Genomic DNA, 6,335 nt, shown 5'->3' on the forward strand with positions numbered 1-6,335 from the left:
TTATGGAAGGCAACCGAACTTCAGTTGCCTAAATGATATTACAGATGGCAACTGTCAGTTATCATTTATGTTGCCAAATTGTTCATCAGAAATTTAAAGTTCAGTTGCCATTCATAATCGACCCATAAAACTAACTATTATGTAGTAGTAGTAACAATACCCAGCGGGAAAAATTTTACAGACACAAGGACTTCTAGCCGCATTGCAAAATCATTTCAATTTTACACGATGTGTCATTTCGAGCCAAGGCCTTGCATACTCGCTGCTGTTAGAGGGCCTAAGGATAGCCTTCTTATGATGGGCTACTGGTAGGCATACATAGGAAGTTAAAATAAATGAGAAGCCAACAACAAATTTATTGTTGTTAATTTGTAAAGATAGTTAATCAAAAAGTTGCAGAGTATTTTATTTTTTGATGTAGACAATTTTCATTTAATCACTTGTTATTAGAAGGGGATTTATTGGACTTCTTGAACACCTTCTAAGAGCAGGGAGAGTGGAATGAGTATCGGATCGTTTAGAATGTGTAAGTATGCCTTTTAGAAGACCTACAAACTGAAGTCCTATAATTTGTTCTTGTTTATATTTCTTTAAACCAAAAACACAGTTTTCAAAAATGATAAAATCGATTATTTTTCTAGCTGAGCTAATTAATTGAACTGGAGTATAATTCATTAAATCTTAATTATTTAATATATGTACATATAAAAATAAAAATTTTAAATATTTTGAGATAAACTAAATTTATATTTTTTTTTCATTTCAAATTTATTTTTTAATTTAAAAAAAAAAAATATTTATTACTTAAAAAAAATTCTGTTTTAATTTTACAAAATTTTTTTTTTAAATTTATCAGTTTAAAAAATTCAAAAATATTTTTCCTGATTTTGACCCATTATAGGCCTTACTTTCTATGGCATTATATATCTTTGAAATATTTATCATAGTATCGAATTATTAATATTTTTTAAAAAAGTTGGTTTTTTAATACATATTTTATTGTTAAAGAAAAACAAAAAATAACGTTAAAGTTAACAATTCAAGTTAAAAAACATTCGAAAACAATGTCTATTATTAAATTTTCATCAGAAATATTCTGATCAGATTTCCTCCATTTTTTAGCTAGTTCGATATGATCCTGATTTCAAGTATGTACAATAGACATGCCCTTAAAAAATAGATTTGGTCTTATTTTGTTCGTTAGTAGCTAAAACTAACTACTGCAAAATTTAAGTAAATTTAACTAGAACACGTGCCCGAAATCGATTGAAAGTTGTAAAATTGTGTAAATAATGGTACCTTTTTCGATATCTATTTGAATACTGCTTTTTAAACATTTTCAATACAGTATTTAGTTTTAGCTGCTAATGAACAAAATAAGACCCATCCAAAGCAAATCTATTTTTTAAGGGCATGTCTAATGTACAATATAAACGTATTAAGAACTTTTGTATGTTGTTCATTAATTCGGGTTTTAAAAATAATAACTTTATTTCTTTAATTCTTTAGTAAATAAATTATTCACTTTTTCTAAATTATTTATAACAAAGCTCTATCAACGTTGACGAATCTTTGCTTAATCTAGTGGTCTTAGGGAATTACACAAATCTGTCCAAAGTTTGATATCATTCTCAGTGAACGAGGCTAATTTGAACTCAGACAATGCATGATTGACGGATTTATAAATACGAAAAAAGTTTATTACCATGTTAGTAGATGTCCAACGATGTTTAAAATGATGTATAAGACGAACTCCATGTTTTTCTTGCAATAAAATGTAAGTTTGCAATATTTTGTGTTTCTCATTAGATTTATTAAATATTTTGCAGCACTTACGTACGCAGTTAATAACATCACTTATTGATATATATTTCAAGACCATGGCCTTCGTCTATTTCAACGTAATCATTATAATTGTCATCCTCAATATCACCATCACTCAATATCGCCATCACCTTCAACACCACTTTAATCTAAGTTAAAATTTTGATTATTAATTGCGATTCTGCTAATATTTCGTTCATGTTTAGACGCTAAAATTTCTGTTTCGAAATCAATTCTAAAATAATTCAGCCTTTTTTACTAAATAACAAATCACTCGGATCACTCATCTACGGTGTTCGAAAGACTTCCTTTATCTTTAGTTATTTGTCGAATGTCAGAAACAATCAGCCCAATTATGAATAAAAATTCTCCGTTTTTCTCGAGTTTTTTCCCTTTTCTCATTTTTCCTATTCAAATTCAATGAGAAAAAACTCCAGGGGAACAAACTCCCGGGGAATTTTTTATTCATAATTGGCCTGAATACAATTTTTGTAAGTCATTATTACTTATTTAAATTTGGAATTATGAAGAATTTTAAGTCAATTTAATAAATTTAAATATATACATACATACATACATACGCTCATAACTCAAAATTCGGGTGTTTTGAACTGAGTAATACAAAATGTGCGTCTTTCATATACATAGTTTTATCAGTTTTAAAAAAAGTCAATTATTTTTTGTATGAGTGTTTTTTCGTTGTAAACGTCAAAATTAAAATTCATGTTTTCTCGTATATTTGACAAGTAAAAATTTGGGTATATTTCAGGTTTTATTTCTGAAATCGCATGATTTGTTGAAAATTTATTTAAGAAATAGTAAAATGTCATAAAACATTCAAAGCCGTTTTTCTGGAAACGACTTTTTTGAATTATGACGTCGTACCTACATGTTAGTCAATGTTTTTTTGTTGTTGTATTAGACATATTATTAGTTTTATTTTTGTTTGACAAAACGAAGTGTCTCGATTCTATGTATAATTATCTATGGTGTAAACTTGATCGTTTTTTGCGTATTATTTATTTGCTCAAACAATTATTAAAGATGATAAGAGTTTAAAAAGTAATGTAAATAATTATTAAGCTTTAATCAAATCCAGTATTTTTTAATGATTTGTTTAATATAATACAAAAGAAGATTCTAAAGATTAATCTGAATATGAATTATGTACATACAATATGTACTTAATTGAATGTTAGCGATTTTTAATGATTTCGGAAATTTTCCCATAATGACAGACAGACCATATGTCATTGTACAAGCGTATGATTAATAATTAAATTTCTAATTAAAATGAAATGCGTATACGTTCCATTTAAAGCCATTATTGTTCAATAGATACCTACTAGACGAATAAGAAATACTTTATCTCATTTGTTTTTTCCTTAAATGCTTTTCTGTAAATTCAACAGTGAACAAAATATTCCCATTGATCTTCAAATAATCAACCAAAACATTGTTTACGTATGAACCATAAAACCACACGAATCTGTTTATGCACCCACAGTGACAGCATCACGATCTGCAACACCCAAAGAAAATATTTAAGTAATTTTCCATTAAAAATAAACTCAAATCTTTACATATAAAACGAGAGATGGAAGCAAAGAATATACCGTTTATAGAGATAACAAGAAACCATACAAAATTGAGAAGCTGTGCTGAATGAAAATGTTGTTTTTTAGCTTTTTGCAATAACAAAACACAAATATGTATAAAGAAAGCCTATGATGAACTACATACTCGTAAGTGCTCGTGTATACGACACTAAGAGTTAATGTATGTGTGTACATATGTATGTTTTTCATTATCAATCTGCCTTATCAAAATCTCAAATGTACTCTTTTTTAATTTGATTTTATGTTGTCGTGTGTGAATGATGATGATGAAAGAATAAAAGAAAGGCAACAACAAAACAAATGAACAAACTCGTGCATATGAATTTTTTACTCTACACAGCCCACGTTACCTTATTACTCGTACATACTAATATTAATCAATTAAAAATAAGCGAATGATAAGAGAGAGCATAATAACATGAGAGAGCGTCATAATAGGAAACGAAAAGAGCAATTATAGGTGTAGGAGATGAGAAATACAAAATGAAAGTACTTTATTGCAATAAAAATGTAAACAAGGCCACAAAGTTTGCTAAATTTGTATAAAGTTGGAATTTTTGTCTTCTAAAAATATCATTTTTAATATTTTTTCAACATTTCTAATACTATTCGGATAATCCTGAAACGACTCAGAGACCATAGGTGCTTGTCCAGTAATTTTCAATCAAAATTTTCAAAATCCTTTTTTTACTTTTTACAAATTCTCCATTTTTAGAAAATCATGCAATTAGTGTAAGATTTACCATGAAGTTTTGACAGCATAACTAATGTAAAAACAAAATAAATTTAAAAATTGTTTTAAAATTTATTTTAATGTATACTTTGGTGAAGGGTACATAAGACTCGACACAGCCGAATACTTATTTTTTTTAATTTGTTTGTTTTTAAAAATGTTGTCTTACAACGATACAACAATACAACATAGTTTATGAATTGGACAAATATAATACCTTTCTAACTATAACATGCAAAATTTTAACGAAATATAAATAAAAGATGACTGGAGTAAGTTATAATTAAAATTAATACTATTGTTGCATTTTCTGTAGAGATTAATACCTTGATGATTTTTATGATTACATTAATAATTTATAATTTTTTTTATCTTATTTAAAACAAGTGGGAGTACTACATTCGACTATGTCGAATTGTATATACTCTTCACTAGTGTTTATAAAAAACCTGTTTTTGGGTTAACTGACTTCGAAAAAATCGGTTTAATCGGTTAACCGACATTGAAATTATATGTACATTCACCAAATTATATGTACATTAGGCCGGGTCGATTTGTATGGAGGATCAAAAAGTAAAAAAATCATATAGCAGAAACGCAATCTACGGAAAATTCTAGGAAATTTTCCCCAAGAAACCATAGGTCTAAAATCAAATCATATCTTGCGCATTTCGTATTTTATTCAATAAAAAAATATTAAAAAAAAATTTATTTTGAAATATCACTTGCGAAATGCGCAAGATATGATTTGATTTTAGACCTATGGTTTCTTGGGGAAAATTTCTTAGAATTTTCCATAGAATGCGTTTCTGCTATACGATTTTTCGTGAAAAAATCGACCCTAATGTACATACATAGATAAATCCATCCATTATTTCATTAATTGTGAGCAATGGGCCAACACCAGCAGATGAAAAACAACCCCCATACCATTACGTTGCATCCTGCATGCTTCACCGTCGTTTTCCCTACCCGCAAAAACCGCATATATCGAAACGTAATCAAAAGAAACGTTTGAGCATTTAAATTGGTCAGAAAACAAATGGACGACTGTCTTATTTAGCGAGAAATTCGATTTTAATATCATCGGAATCATCATGTGTTACGTAAGATGGCTGTTAACACGCTGCTTCAAGCGCGATACTTCAAAAAGACAGTGAAACATGGAGGAGGCCACGTAGTGGTATGGAGGTTGTATTTTTGCTGCTGGAGTTAGTCCATTGCTCAAAATTAATGAAATAACGGATGGATTTATCTATAGAGACATCTTGGAGTAATGCTTCGAAATGCTGAGTATAATATGCCTCTTCGATGACTTATTCAGCACGATAACGACCTCAAGCTCTCTTCACATGTTGTTAAATCGTGGTTAGCACAAGAAAGAGTTTCGGTACTGGAATGGCCACCACAATTACCAGATCTAAACCCCATTGAGAACCTTTGGGAAATCGTTAATCAAAGAATCGATAACGAAAATTTCACTAACTCAGATATTATGCTTCAAGGATTGGTAGATGCTTGGAACGCTATTCCTGCAAATTTTATTGCCAGTTGGATAGCTTCACTGCATTGCCGATGTAAAGCCGTCATTGAAAATATATGATTTGCCACGAAATATTAACTTTTTATTGGCCTCTGTAAATATTACTAAGACTGTCGTAGAACAAATGTGAGTTGAAGAACAACTTGCGCATCATCGTCATTATCTTTTTAGGTCGGTCAGGCCGGTTTTTGTTGTTTGGCTTTCGAGAGTATTTGCGTCTCATCTTGCCTTGGTATTGATTTTATATGTACGTCGCATAACCGTTTTCATAGTTTGAGTCGTTAATGTTAATCCACATGAGTTCGTTTTGTTAAAACCTTGATTTTAGGTTATGATAAGACAAAAGTGAATTTTTGTGATAATTTTAGGATCATGAAAATCATTATACCTAGTCCGACTTAAATACGAAACTTTTATATTGTAATCGATGGATAGATTTTAGGATTTTCATTATAGGTATTAAACAAAATCAAATAATTTGTGGTGTTTACCCAATTTGAGGTTCTCTGTACGTATTTTTAAGAAAATCTGGTGACGATACGAAGGTATAAGAAAAGACAGGCTAATTGTGGAATATCCCTGCATATAGCTTTACAATTCCAAAAAAGATATAGTA

Source organism: Calliphora vicina, chromosome 1 (assembly GCF_958450345.1).
Source record: "Calliphora vicina chromosome 1, idCalVici1.1, whole genome shotgun sequence".
NCBI lineage: Eukaryota > Metazoa > Arthropoda > Insecta > Diptera > Calliphoridae > Calliphora > Calliphora vicina.